The sequence below is a fragment of the Fukomys damarensis genome, unplaced genomic scaffold (assembly GCF_012274545.1).
Source record: "Fukomys damarensis isolate Sample0158 unplaced genomic scaffold, DMR_v1.0_HiC HiC_scaffold_7, whole genome shotgun sequence".
Lineage (NCBI taxonomy): Eukaryota > Metazoa > Chordata > Mammalia > Rodentia > Bathyergidae > Fukomys > Fukomys damarensis.
Window position 1 is genome coordinate 26,182,204 of NW_022900919.1, and position 15,492 is coordinate 26,197,695.

General features: G+C 49.6%; 1 long non-coding RNA gene across 2 annotated transcripts in view; it reads left to right on the forward strand.

Moving 5' to 3' along the window:
• LOC109117540 overlaps positions 1-4,801 on the forward strand; it is a 34,816-nt gene extending 30,015 nt beyond the window's left edge. For both annotated transcript variants that reach the window (XR_002024842.1, XR_002024841.1), the window contains one exon: positions 2,206-4,801. This is a non-coding gene — a long non-coding RNA (uncharacterized LOC109117540). The remainder of the gene's footprint in view (positions 1-2,205) is intronic.
• The last annotated feature ends 10,691 nt before the right edge of the window (positions 4,802-15,492 follow it).

The following is a 15,492-nucleotide window of genomic DNA, read 5'->3' on the forward strand; positions in this document are numbered from 1 at the left end:
CTGGCCCTGGAGCTGGGCTCAAACCCAGGCCTCATGCATGCAAGGTGTGCGGCTGCCCCTGAGCTACACTCCAGATACCCACACGGAGACACCATGTCTCTTCTCAGAATAAACACAAGTCCTGTAATGAACTCTGTTAGTTGAAATTAAGTGAAGACTTCTTCATAACCTGTAACTTGACATGCTATCCCAACAGCAATGAGGCAAGGCTCTGTGTCCAGAACTGACTATAAAATGCATGGCCAGGTTTCCCTCCTTCAGGGGCTGCTGGGCTGGGAATGGCAGCCAGGTTCTGGGGCCTGAGGGCCACAAAGATGAACCTGGAGTGATGGGGTTCAGGAGGATTCCCCCTGAAATCAGTCTTGCAGCCCCACAGGAGGCCAGCACCTCTGCAAAGAGTTGAGTGCCATTTCGGTCTTGTTTATTTTTCATTTAGAGGTGGCTATTGTTCAAGCTGGCCTTGAATTCCTGGGCTCAGTCCAGATCCCTGCTTCAGCCTCCCACACTCTGGGGATACAGGGGTCCACTGCCTTTCTGGCTCAAATTTTTGTCTTAGAGTCAGGCCCAAATGTTGGGCTAGTGTCCTCCCACTATGACTTGCTAAGCTAAGCTCCTCCCTCCAGCCAGTAGCATCAATTTAATTTTACTGTGTTGTTATTTTTGTGCCCCAGAAATATCAGGGAGGCAGAACAGTTTTTTTTTTCCATAAGAATTTTTTCTTCTTCACCAAGATTATATGGCCAATTGCCGAACAACTTTCCTTTCCCCAAGGAGTCTCAGGGCAAGGGAATAAAAGCAAAGACAGAGCCTGGCAGGGAACTCACCTTAGCCTCTTCCCCTGAACCCGGTGCTTTACATGGATTATCATAGGTAAGTTAACGCTGGGCCACAACCTTGTGATGACTGTCAGTTAAAAGACAAAGGCTGGAGACTTAGGGAGCTTGAAAAGGTTGCTCAAGACCTCAAGATCAGAACAGAAAAGTATGCGGCTGTGAGGCCAAAGTCCATACTCTTCCAGAGGAGAAAGCCCCATAGAAGGAGGCAGAACACTGTAATTGTGGAAGGGTTCTGGGCTCCAGATCTGCAGGGAGGAGAGACTGGAGTGGGCCAGAGTCCCAGGCCAGGAAGGCCAAAGGGAGGACCCAGGATCCCACCTGCGGCCCAAGCAACCTGGAACCACCCCTGCCGAGTGTCATTCTGCCCTTGTCCAGGGAGAAAGTACAGCCTGCTGGTGCTAGTGGGGGAGCATGAGACTGCCTTCAGGCAGGGCTGACAAGTGGAGCTCCCATTCCCCATGGTGACAATGGTGTCACCTGGCCATAGAGGTGTGGAAGGCTGGCTTGTCACCTTCAGCCTGCATCCGTGCTAGGCCAGATGGCATTCAGGCTGCTCTGGGCCTCTGGCTGACTAATCTCTTCAGGTACAAGAGTAAACATGGAGCCAGGGACACCATCTGGCCCTGACTCAGTGCTGGCCGGAATCGCCACCATTGCACCCAGCATCTGCTCTCCTGGGCCAACGAGGGAGCTGGCTCCATGGGACAGAGGGACAGAGGGACAGAGGGAGCTCATCGTGATGCTGCAGGAGGAATGGCCAGGAACATAGGGATGTGTGCACCAGGAAAGCATATCTAAAATGACATTTATTTTGCAGTGCGAGGATCAAATGCAGGGCCTTTTTTATGCATGCTAGCTAGACGAGTGCTCTGCCACTGAGTCACACCCCCCACCCCAAATGACATTTGTTTTCAAAGTGTGCTTTGTTTTGCTAGACAGTGTTCAACTCCCTCCCCTCCTTGTGACCATCATAGGCCCCTGGGAACCATGAACTGAGCGGAGGAGCTGCTTTCTCCATCATCTTCTTCTGTTGGGAATTTTACCCCAAGTTGAACGTGCAGCACTTCTTTGCTTAAAGGCTGTCTTGTTGCAATTGGGAAGCAGTGTCCCCATACGGTACCCATTTCCTCTGCCCTCAGCAGGGGTCCTCAATGAGACAGCCTAAAGGTGGAGGGGAGTCTGAAAACACAGAAGGCTTTGGAGGATGGGGACTTAGCCCCCAGGAAGAAACTATGGCACAGAAAACTTCTGCTCATCTGTTCTGTAGTCCACATGTGGGAGGGTGGTTCAGGTTAGTCCAGCCCAGGGTGGAAGTGGAGGAAGACAGGAGTACTGAAGGGTTCACCTGTCTGACTCATTCCTTTCCTAGATGCAGCAACCCTGGCATAAGGAGGTGGTGGAGCCCATGGGGCACACTCAGGAGGAACCACAGGAAAGAGCTCAGAGCCTCCTAGAGGTGCACAGTTTGTTCAGCAAGAAAGAAGCCAGTGGGTCCTTCACATTTGTGTCACTCTGTGCCACCTGCCTTGGGACCTATGAGTGGACCTATGATCTCCATCCCACAAACCTGTGGTCACCACGGAAACTTTGCAGCTGGAGCTCTAATGAGAGGGAAAGGCATTCCAGACCAAATCTTGACTGCTTCAAGAGCTTTTCAGGGATCCTGCAGTTTCCAACTCCCCAGCTCATCTGACCTTGATGAGTGCACAGATCTGATTGCTTCTCACAGATAAGGCAGGGAGGTCTTGAAGGCCTGTAACCTGTCAAGGGTGACACAGGCTGGAGTGTGCACCCGGCTCTATACTGGGACCTGAGAAGGCTCTGGGGCCTACAGGCTCTGTATGGGCAGAGAAGGTGCAGAATGTAATGTGTTTGCTTAAAGTATGTTGAAAACTTCCTGTTCTGGGGCAGCAGCTGGCAGGTGGAGCTGGACCGAGATGGCCCCAGGAAAATCCAGATCCTTTTCCTCTACCCGGTCCTGTCCAAACCCTGTCCTCCCCACCCCACCCACAAGAGACATCGTAGCTTCCTGGACTTTCTCCCTCCTTTTGTTTTTTCAGTCCTGCTGTCTCTGGAGCTGTTCTTGTAAAGTGAAAATTCCAACCCAACATTAACAATTTTCACAACGCTGACCCAGGCAAGACTTGTTCTTGACATTTTAGAAAGCTAAACTGCATCCTGGAAAGGATGAAGTAATGGGTCCATTTCCCAGCATGGGAGCTTTGAGGGCATAGTGACTCCTCAGGGAACCCAACCTGAGATGCACCTCAATCTCACTTCCTCCTGTTCTTCCCTTCAGGGAGAGATGGAAACATCTACCCCACAGCCTCAAGGTGGAAGCAGAAGGAGCGTTTTGTGTCCTGTCTTCCACCTTCAAAGCCCAGCCTTCCACTGGGCACCAATTTTTACACATTTTACCTGGAAGAATCTCTGCAACCCATCCTTCCCTTGCTTCCAATGAACTCTCATTAAATAAATCTTCAACAAAACCTTAGGCAATTTAGCAGCTTGTCTTGAATTTATCCTCTTTTTTACCTATTCTTCATGAAGCCACATGACTTGCCTGTAAGAAATGCAAATTTGACCATGCCTCGCCTCACTCTAAATTCTGATGCCCCTGTGCCTGCAGGAGGCCCCAGCCCCTTTTCCAGCCCTCTCTTTCCACAGGCTGCTACCCCCACCTCATCTGTGAGGCTGCAAAGAGCCACTATCTTTGTCAACCCTGGGGACCTTAGGGTATCTATTCAGTCTGCACCGAATCTGTGACATTTCCAAATAACCTAACTGAAATGTCACCTGCCCGCCCCTGAGAGTGGAGGTACAGAGGTCGTCATTCCTGCCCTGTGTTGCTGAGGGGTGCATGTGCGCGCTGTGACACTGCTTGCAGTGCACTCTCACATTCAGGGGTCTTTCCTGCCACTCTGCCATGGACTCCCCGACGTGTTCTTGTGCACTTCCCACTTGTGTCGTGTCCTTCCAGTTCTTAAGCCAAATTCTGGGAGTCATCCCCCCACCCCCCATATGTATAGTGCACTAAGAGTCCGACTCGTTCCATCAGGCCGCACCTCTGCAACCAGTCCCATCCACCTCCCCGATGTGGCCCATGAGGTCCACCTGCCTCACTCCAGGTCTAGGCAGAAGACACCTAGTCTTCACTCACTTGCACCCTGGCCCAACTACAGTTCGTCCAACAAAGCAGACAGAGTGGCTTCCAAGAGGATTGGGCATTAATGGCTCCTGAACCCCAGCATTTCCAGAGGCAGAATTCCCTGAAATTTCTGCGTAGAATTCCCAGCCTGCTGTCCCACTACAACATTTGGCCACTCTGTCAGTGCTCAAGGGCTCTGTTCCACCAGCCCCCATCCCTCTGCATTGTCCCCTCAGCCTGGCTAACACCCTCAGTTCTTCACATCCTTGCTCTAGTGCCACTTAGTGAAAACCTTACACAATCCATGGGCCTTCAGTCCTCCAGTTTGTGCTTTATTTTTTTCCCATCGCTCCCTGGTTTGGAGGAGTCTAAAATGTTCTTCTATCTTATTTTATTGCCCATTGGCTGCTGTACTCATGAGACAAGTCATGCATTTGTCTCAGAAATGTGGCCCCTTACTAAAATCCTGGTTTAATATCCTTCTTATTAAGCTAATATTTCAAATTTTTTATTGACATAACATTTGCCCACACTTATGGGGTACAGGACAGTAATTCAATACATGTATACAGTCTAACATGCAAATCGGGGTAAGCAGCTTCCCTAAATCCTCAAACATTTGTTGTTTCTATGTGTTATGAATCTTTGGCGTCTTCCTTTCTAGCTACTTTGAAGTATGTCACACATGACTGTGTTCTGTGGTCACCCTGTTGTATGGGTACAGCGTGGAGGTCACTGGCCCTGTCCACTGTGTTTTAACTCTCATTGTCCATTGTTGGAGGGAGGGTACACTAGTACAACCATTGTGGAAATCAGTGTGGAGATTCCTCAAAAAACTAGGATTAGAGGTCCCATTTGACATAGCTTCTCCCTTGCTGGGGATCTTCCCAAAAGAAATAAAAGCATCATACCACAGTGATATATGTGCACCTATCTATGTTTATAGCCAGTTTATAGTACAGTTTGTAATAGCTAAAGCTTGGAAACAGCCCAAATACCCATCAACTGGTGATTGGATAGAGAAGATGTGGTTTTCTTTTATACAATGGAGTACTACTCAGCCATAAAAATGATAAACTAGAGACATTTATAGCTAAATGGGTGCATATTGAGGCCATACTCTTAAGTGAAATAAATAGGACACATGTGTAAATATGGAATTGTCTCTCTGGTGTGAGAAACTGGAAGTGTAAGTGAGGACCAAACTGTAAAATAGATAATGTGACAAAAGAAGAAAAGGTCCAAAGGGCAAGGGGAAAGGAAAGAAGGGTGTAAGGGAAAGGAAAAAAAATGAAAAAAATAACAAGGAAAAATGGAAATGAAGCTTTTGTAAATAGAGTGGGTGGAGGGGTGAAAGGGAAGGGAGGGGAATGGGAGAAAACAAGAACTAAGATATGTGATGCACAGGCACAAATTCTCAATGATGAATATGATCATAATATATTCCTAAAATGTACCAATAAACTTAATTTAAAAAAAGAAAGAGCGAAGGACAGGATGATTTGGAGAAAACAAAGCAGTGGTTCGAGTTTGGTCCTGGGGGACCTCAGCAAGGTGAAGATGGGTGACAGAAAAGCCACCAACTTGGAGGTCAGAAGTATCACTCTCCGTGCGACAGGAGCCCCAGAGAGGACTACAAAGGGGGAAGATGAGTACAACTTTGGGACATGAGGTCTCATAGGGAAATCAGAGTAGGAGATGCCAAAGGGCCTTTAAGATAAACCTGTCTGACCTGAGACAAACATGAGCAGTGGCACAGCTGATCACGCTATCCAATACAGAAGCCGATGGCCACACACCACTCCAGCTTGAAATATGGCGGAGGCATTGAATTTCAAACATTTATTTAATTTTAACTATTTTAAAGTTTATAAATTAGTGCTTGAATCAGGTATTGGAAAACTTTGAAGAATGTTTAGAACAAGCTGGATAGGTGAGTCTATTCTTCAATTACAAATTGACATCTAAACACAGGGCCAGTGTGTCAGATGTACCTTGTATTCCTACTGAGATGCATATGAGTCACCCCATATGCTCAATACTTAGCCCAGGAAAAGAACGCATGCTATTTTGTTGATACTTTGTATTGATTATACATTTGATTAGTTCTATTTGGGATAACATAATTTGTTATCTTTGTTTTAAATAAAAGCACATTATGAAAATTAATTTACTCTTTTACTACAGCTGTTAGAAATACAAAACTATTCACTAATACTGCATTTGCTTGGACAGCACTGATCGAGGGAACACACACAGGACCTGTACCTACTCACAGAAAATACTCGTTTCAGTCTTCCAGAACGAGGGAAGCTTCAATCAATGCCAAATAATCAATACACACAGATTGTGCTCTCTGATCATAATAAGATAAAACAAAAAAATCGGTAAGCACAAAGGTTCAAATAGCTCCTGGGCCCACAAAATAAAACCATACACTGGTTATATATTATGAGTCAATGAGAACAAGAGGAAATTTAAAAGACATTGTGAAATACTTAGAGCCAGATGGCAAAGCAAATATGAAATGCTGAACTTGGTGGCTGCTGCTGAAGGGGCCCTGGGGTGTGGCGTAATTCTGGGTACTGAGCATGAGGGAGACACTCTTAAGCCAGAACTCTGGTGGTAGAAGTAAACCCAGGAGGAAAAGAGGACAAATAGCAGGATGGAACCCAGGCAAGGAGAAGGAAGGATGTAGAATAGAGGAGAACTGAGAGGAATCAGGGAGTAGTTCAAAGTCCCTTCTAAAACCTGTAGTTTTCAGAGTTAGGAGGAATCTGGGACATTGATGGCTGGAGACTTAGTGAAGGGGACAGTGGGCAGAATAGACATCTGTGCAGGGATCGCCTCAAGGGAAGTAGGGAACCACACGGACACATGAGAGTGGCACGGGCACTGTCCTAACTCCTGGTCTTTGCACTTGCGGAGCAGCATGATTTCTTCAAATGGTGTGGGGAATCTAGGGTGAAAGTCTTAGCCTACACATCTCTCCTTTATAAGATTCTGAAAATAGGGCAACCTGGGGCTCAGCACTCTACTGCCCTGTAGTTTGACCCACTCTCCCATTCCTACCTGGAAACCTTTTCAGAGAAGGTTTTGTTTTTGTTCCCCACCCCTCAGTACTGGGGATTGAACTCAGGACCTTGCACTTGCCAGGCAGGTGTGGTGCCACTGAGCTACATCCCCAGCCCATGGAAAACTTTTCAGAAAAGCCATGGTCCTCATGTCCTGAGACGACATCCTCTGGCTGCCCTGTGGACTCCACATGACCAACGTCTAAGAAAAAGGAGAGCAGGCAGGAGGCCTGGGGTTGGCAAGGAGAATGACTCTCCTAAGTCTAAAGGTAGGCGTGTGTGTGTGTGTGTGTGTGTGTGTGTGTGTGTGCATGGTGGGGGTGGGGGTGGGGAGAGAGATCAGAAATCAACTTTCTCAGCTGCTTTCTTTGTAATTAGGGCTTGTGTGATGAGCTGGTTCCCAACTGTCTGGTAGGAAATGATCCAGTTTGGGCAGAGAGGCTGCTGCAGTAAACTTGCTGGCCTGCAGAGTCAGTGCATAAAGGTGCTTACTCCTTGACCAGGGCAATCTCCAGAGAGGCCCACTGGAGGCTGCACAGTACCTTTGCTCTGGAACTGCAGGTACAACTGGGGATCAGGTCCCTCTAGGTCGCCACGAGGAGGCCTCTGCCTTTGTCTGCAAAGGCTGCTGGCCAGGGCTCAGGGCAGCCCAACAGCTGATGGCCAGGTGCATTTCTCCTGGCTGCAGGCAGAAGTGAGCTCTATTTTCTTTTGCACATAAAGATAAGAAACCAAGGGCCCCCTTCCGAAAGCAAACACCTTTAATTTGAGCCACTGCCTAGTGTGATTCACCGGATGGAATTTACAACAGTGTTTACCCTTTCCTGCAAAAGTGGCAAGCAAATCAATCCTAATAGGAAATATAAATGCTCTGTGAATGCATTTGAACCTCTCAGGAGGGGTCAGTGAAGGCTGCTGCCCTCCCAAGTGTCCCCTGGGGAGAGGACAGTGGTCTTAATGACTGGGGAGACACTCCAGCCGGAAGCCAAGCCAGTCTGGAAGCACTAGCTTTTGCTGGCCCCTCACAGCCATGGGAATTCAGACAAAACTCCAGGAATGCCCATCTGGGCAGCTGGGGCACTTTCAAAGCTGAGAACCTGTCTTAATCTCCACAAAACCAACATAGATAAGCAATGGCTGGTGCAGGACTGAAATTAGCCAGTGCTGCTTTGGGCCACCCTGGTGACCACCATCCTGCTCCGCGTGCCAGGTGGCTCTGCTCAAGTGTGCTGGCAATGTTTAACAGCCTATTCTTGTACCTGTTCCTGCCACCACCACTTGCGCCAGCAGGAGCCTTTGTTTGAACCCTGGCCCATCCTGTAGCTGCTCACAGCAAAGGGGACCCTGGGCCCACATTCCCTGACTGCTGCGGCCCTGCTTCCTGGACATTGCAAAGAGGGGGATGTGGCCTTGCCTCTGTCCCTCCATTACTTTGCCCACCACCATGTGTATCAAAGTGTCACTTACTTAGTTCACCTTCATTGGTCTTCTTGTAAAAGGAATTTCCATTTCAGCCAGTGCTGTGAAAAGCGTCAAGCATAGTCTTTCTTGGTTACTTCCTCTTTAATCAGACCTGTGTTTCTTGCTCTTTCTCTCTCAAATCTAGAAACCATTTCTGCCTCAGTTGCTCGTTTTCAGGGATTCACAGATCAAGTACTAGGAAGAACCATTTGAATTAGATGTTTTCATAGACCTAAAGCAAATACTGCATTTTCACATGGTTCCATTTATTTTCCTCGCAGGACTGCCCACTTTATTTTGGAGCTTTGCGAGGATAACTGAACTGTGGTTTTTGTTTTGTTAAACAGTTTCTTAATGAACTCATCTCTCCTTTTCTCCCACTCTGCCTGGCCCTGCTTGCAGGTCCTCAGCCTGCATACTTGGGAGCACAATGTCCCTATCTTGTGTTTCTACATGTCACAATGTGGGTACAACTCCAACTGTCTCAGACACACCTCCGAATGGCAGCCACTACTATCAGCCTGCCCATGGAACTATCCTTGAAACCCAATCTCTGAGCATCAGGTAGAAGCCCTGGGGCCGATACCATGTCACTGCCCACTGTGTTATCTGTAGCCTCTCTGGGGCTCTCAGGACACAGGTTTCTTTATCTTCCAAGGGGACTGGGTTTGGCTGGAGGTAAACACAGGTTAGACTTGTGTGAGCCCCAAGGACATGGAGTACCCACCGCTGAAAATCGCTGTGCCTGGTGATGGCTCCAGTGCATGTCCCTCTGTGTGTCCTCACACTATGCCCTGGGTGATGGTCTGGCTTTCTGTGACCAGCAGCATGGGGGAGTCCTACACTCAATTCTGTCTTCAAGGGACACAGACCAGATGCAAGGAGGGCAATATCTCTATTCTCTTTTCAGAGGTACATTAAAAACGGCATCCTGGTACATTTTGCCCTTAAGTTCAAATTTGCTTTTGAACCAGGAAGTTAAGATGGAGTGGAGAAAACCTCTTCAGAACTCCCAGAATGGCCAGGCAAAGGGAAGCATGTGGAGATATCCTAGCCTATATGTGTGTGCACCTACGGATTCAAGTTCTTGTCATCCCTTCTTTGGGACACATACCTGAAAAAGAAATTGCTGGGTCATATGGTTCTGTGTTGAAATGTTTGAGGAATCACCAAACTCTCCTCCACAGTGGTTGTATCATTATACTTTCCTACCAGCAATATATAAGGGTCTAATTTCTCCACCTCCTTGCCAACATTAGATTCTTTTAAAGAGCCACGGTCATGTTAGTGGGTGTAATGTAGTATCCGACTGTGCTTTTGATTGGAATTTTTCAGGAGCCATCATGTCCATACATTCTTAGGTGTGAAGGTCAAAGACAAGGACACAATGCCTCTGGTGTTTGTTGGGAATGATACCGGGTTTCTCCACAACCTCCTGGTATCTCCTAAAAGCCACCTTGTGGCTAGGAGTGCTGATGCCCAGGAGAGGTCCCCTTTCTGAAGAGAATCCTTGCTGCCAGGCCAGGCAGACTGGAGGAGGAGCAGTGTGTGCCTATGGCAGAAGGGTAGAACAAGGATCTCCAGCCTTGGGGTTCTGGGGTCCAGAGAACAGGGACAGATGGCTCAGGAAGTAGGAAGAAAGAGCACATCCTGGGGCAGAGGCTGGAGGTGGGTGGGCCAGAGCATGGAAATGTGAACAGGAGGTGCTCACCAGTGTCATGGGCACCGTGGCCAAGATGGGCACCATGGCCAAGGGCACAGGAAGGTGTGGGGAGCAAAGAGAGGTCATGGACATAAAAAGCCAGAAGGAAATGTGGGATGGAGTTAGAGGATGCAGACTCTTGGGTCCCAATACACAGTCAGGTCCAGAGAATTACTGGAGCACACATCCTGCCCCCATCTGGGTTCCAGGGAGAGTCTTGGTTGTGGCCATGCCCAGCTGTCCACACTCTCAGTGCCTAAGCCTGGTGACTCAGTCTCTTGTGGCCAACTAGCATCCCAGTGTTCAGGTTCCCCAGGTGACTGGGGAGGGAAAATAGACTCTGAGGTGTAGGTAGGTAGTTTTAAATGTAGAGTTTATTCCATTGTTATTTTTGATGTTATACATGGGCCCGCTGGCAAAGTCTGGGCAAAGTGAAGGTGGTGAAGAAAGAAGATGCTGGGCCCTGGCTCAGCCTGTGCCTGGCTGGGCTCCACTGCCTATGGTGGGTGAGAGCTGGCAGCCACACCTGGCTTGTGCCACTGAGGACTGGGGAACGTGGAGGCGATGTGTGCCCTCCGCACCGGGGCAGACTCAGGGAAGCTGCACTCCATAAATGTGTGTAGGGGGAGGGAGCAGGAGCTGGAAGGCAGGAACCATGAAAAGCAGGCTGGACACGGTCCCTGCACTCTAGGAACTCACAAAGGACAGCTGAATAGGCATTACAATGACAATGATCGGATGGCAGCAATCGGTCCTGCCTCAGTGGCCCTGTGTATCTGTGCACGAAGCCCTGCAGCCAAGGAAACCGGGGGAGGCTGTTGGAAGCCATGGTAGCTATGGACCTCTTATCTTTATTAATGTCCTGTAAGGCGCGGTCACACTGCCCCCTTCTTGATAGAGCAGGTAAACAGGAGCCTTGCAAAAGCCGGAGGCTGCCAGAAGTACCCAGAGCTCACCTGGGTGGTCACAGAGAGGTCAACCAGGTGGGGGAGAAACCTGTTCCCTGAATAAGAGGTCTTCTCTCAGCTTCTTGCTTGTTTGGAAGAGTTCTCTGAGCTCTACAGTCGCAGATCAGTTAGGTAAGTTGATAAACTGTGAGCTTCCGTCACTGAGGGCTGCCTCCTCTGAGATGGTAGAGGTAGAGAGAAACCCCAGGTCCTGGCAGCTTCTTCCTCTCTTCCATCCTGGCAAATTTCACAGTTTCTCTGTACTGCAAAGCAGGCAGCAGTTGCTGCTCTACTCTCCTGGCCTGGTTGTTATACATACAGCAAAACAGAGTTGATGACTTAAAAGCTACAGGTTGGGCCCCCTTTATTCTGATGCTTGGAACCAAGTGTTTTGGATTTGGAATTTTTTTTTTTTTGGTACTGGAGATGGAACTCGGGTCTTTGTGCTTGCTAGGCAGGCCACCAAACCACTGAGCTAAATCCCTGGCCCTGGATTTGGATTTTTACAAAATAATTTTGGAATATATGCACCTGCAGAATGCTATCTTGGGGAGGGGACGCAAGTGTGGACATGAAATTTACCTGTTCCCTGCATACCCATCCACAGAGCCCACAGGTCCCTTTTGACATGTTTTTTTTTCATATTTCTGCATTTCCTCTAAGACTCGTCACATGAGTTCAGGTGTGGAATTTCTCACTTATCACATTCAAAAAGTTTCAGATTTGGGATTTTCAGGTTTTCCTTTTAACCACAGGTGTTTAACCTCTGCTCACTCTTGGGTCTGATGACCCAACGGCTCCTCTGCCACAGAGGCAGCCCCAGCTAGGTGGACTGACTTAGCCTAATCCAGGTCTCACAGCCGGCAGAAGCAGACCGCACCGATGGCAGTGGGTGCTGGATTTCAGCAGGGCCCTCGGGAACACCGGTCACCCCAGAAGGCTCAGCAGCCTCTGAAGAAAACAGCTTTTTCCCTGCTTGGCCCCTTTTGCTATTTTTTTTGTTTGTTGTGAGTTTTCTTGTTTTGTTCTTGTTGTGGTTGTTTTTTGTAAAGCCCACTGGAGATATGTTTAGGCAGCTGTGGGTCACTGGTGAGTCGAGATGAAGCTGAGCTGTGGATGTTAATCCTGTCTGCTGGCCAGCTGGGCCCTTGGTATTGAAGGGCATGGCTGCCTGTCCCCTCTGAGCCAGTGGGTGGCTGTCCTCATGGGGTCCATTGCTGGGGAGCCTGTCCCATCTCACTTTACCTTTACAGTTTAAAATATGTTTTTTCTTTGTGCTGAGCCAACCACAGATTGGTCTACATCTCCTCCCTTGAATAGGCAAACTGAGGTCTCAGCCAATTTCTGAGCTTCCAGAGAGGAGAACAGGCATTCTCCATTGGGTGAGGGGGCTCTGCTGCTGCTGTCTACCTCTGCCCCTGTAGACTCTGGGCCACCAGAAGTCCAGCTTTGGGAGGCAGGATGTGTGTGAGCATGTTTCTAGGGCTGTGGACAGTGACCTGTCCCGGGAAGTGGCCACTGGCCACGTCTAGTCCTGACCACCATAGCCTGAGTGACAGAGCTGGACAAAGTTCCCATGTCCTCCATAGATACACTCTAAGCTGAAATTTCCTACTTTTCCCCCAGAGCTGTGTTCTCAGGAGTCTGCAGCTCCTGGGCATTCTGACTGCTTCCATCAGCCTTGAATTGTTGTGGGTCTGGGACCTTCCATGCCCAGCTCTGCCACTGCCACCCAGGACCTCTGCTTCTCAGGGCCTGACGGAGAGAAGCTCAGGACGTGCATGTGACACAGAACTCTACATCCCCAGCAGATGCCAAACGGGTGGCATGAGTTTTCTGGGAGTGATAACATGCCTTAAAACTTGGCTAAAACAACAGGGCTCTAAAGCAAAGTTAGCTGTGTGCATGGTGGGGACAGTCCTTAAGGGGAACCAAGGGCCCAGGCCACCAGGTCTGACCCCCTCAGGTGATCCCTGAGAGTCCCAACCTGGGCTCTGGCTATCTCCCCACCCTCTGAGGTCCTGTAAGGTGGGACCAGCAACCTGTTGTTTCCCAAGGGTGCTGTACCTGTCCCCCACTGTGGGTGCCCCTGGGGCCTCCTTTCATCCTTCCTTTCTCACTCAGAGGCCCATGGTCATCCCAGCCTGAGGATGTAGGGCCTTCTTCTCTGAGCATCACCCTTGGTCCCTCCTGGGACCACACAAGGCTCCCGTGTCCTGTGTGTCCTTCTCTCCCCAGGGCATCGGACAAATGCTGGAGGTGAGAGCTTCAAAGGCTCCATGGCCTCCCAACCTCCCACCGCCACCCTGACCTGCTACACTACAAGGAGGAGAATGACAGCTTTGTCCTTCTGGGGCCAACTCTAAAACATACCTCACTCCGCCTGTGCCCTATAAAGGCTTATCACACTGCTGGTAGGAGACATTCTAATTCCTTCCTGTTTGCTGATCATCACTCTTCAAAGCCCGCACCCAGGCCTTCCCAAGGCACCAGGTAACGTCACCATCACCAGGAGTGCTGGCGCCCATCTGTCACCTGATGCACTATCTTTACAGCTGCAGCAGGTTGGCCATCCAGGCACCTCACGGGTGCGGACCCATCTGTGTTCTCCCCCTCTCCTCCTCCTCCTCCTCCTCCTCCTCCTTCCAGGAGGACTCTGGGTTATTTGGTCTGAGGCTCCTCTGTCTCCATCTCCTATTGGCCACCTCTCTTCCCCACCTTTTACCCCTTAGAGTGGATGTGAATTACTGCCTTAGAATTGTATAGCCTTCCCAGACTGCCCTGGAGACCCCGTGGGTGTCAGGAATCAGGAAGACACTTACTCAGGCTTTGGCCACCAGCTGATCACCCTAAAGGTTTTGTGCAGGGCCAGCCTTATGTAGGGACCCCTGCATTTAAATAAGTTTAATAATAAACAACTGAACATGAAGGTGCCCATTTACAGAGCATGCAGCAGAATCAAGTCATTTGTGAGCAGTTTTCTCAGTGTTGGCTATTCCTTCCCAGCCTGGTCCCAGGCAGCCTGAGTGTGGCTCCTTTGGTGGGGATGACACAGGAAGTGGGTGCTAGGCATGTGCTGGGGAGGCACTGGAGGTGGGGGAGGTAAGGTTAATAAGGTGCCTTTGGCAGATGAGAGAAGCATGGCCAAACTGTCATTCGGAAAGAGAGCTGCATCCTGCCAGAAGAGGGGCCAAGGTTGTGGGAAGCTCTATGGGTGGCTGTGTCTCATAGGGGTCACCACTCTGGGTGTCCATAGCCACATGTCTTGTTTGTGGTCAGCACAGCTGCAACCCCAGAGACTGAGTGGGACTAGATCTTCCACAGCCCACCCATTCACAGCTATCCTAGAGCAGCTGCTGAAGCCCAAACTTCCTGCAAATTTCTCTTGTGGCCAAACATAGTACCACGCAGAGCAGCGTTCTGGACAGCACCTCCCATAGGCAGCTACACCACACAGCACGGCCTGGGTCAGATGTGTCTAGACAGTGGCATGCTGCCCAAGACACAGAGCTGGGTGGCGACTGAGATCCCAGCCCTTAGCTGTGGGATAGTGACAGCAGGGTAGGCAGAAGTCAGATCAGTATAAAAGGATGAGCAAAGACAAGGACACAGAACATGTTTCAGGTCAGCTGGTAGTGGCACTGATGGCATGGGACAGAAGGTCTAACTGGGCACACAGCCTCAGTTGTGAGACTAGGCAGAGCTCTTCTGGAGCTGGACCAAAGAAGGTTTGCTCAGAAAGGCAGACTCCAAACAACTCACTTTTCTGATGCCCACTTTTGCCCTTGGTTTCCACCTTTGAGTCCTTTGAGCCCTTTCCACCTTGCAGTGTAGACTGGGACACATGGGTAGCTGTCAGGTTGATTTGCCCTCTGCCTACTCCTTCCAGGGTCATTGCAGTGAAGAGGTCATTGTCTTTCTCAAGACATGCAGTTGGCCACTGGCAAAGCCAGACTCAACTTCATGTGTCCTGAGTCAAAGTCCACAGTTTGAGAGGCGAAGGGTGACAGCCACTGTTGCTGTGTTCTCTGTATCCTGAAGCAGCAGCAGTCACCTTATTATAGAGCAGGAGTGCACTGTATAGCTGTGGGGCACTTTATTTTCCATGTAGTGCCAGTTGCAGTGGCCAGTGTCAACAGGGAGTGACAAGGCTTTCCTCTGACCAGCTGAGTCCTATGTAAGCTATCAGGTCCAAGCTTGGCTAGGTCTGGGGGCCAGAGTCCCAGCTGCCCCAGGTGTTGGTCACTGAGTAAGCATTTGCTAAGGTCAGAGTGACAGAACCACAGGGAACCAGGGACAGACAGGGAGCAGACTGTGTGCTGGA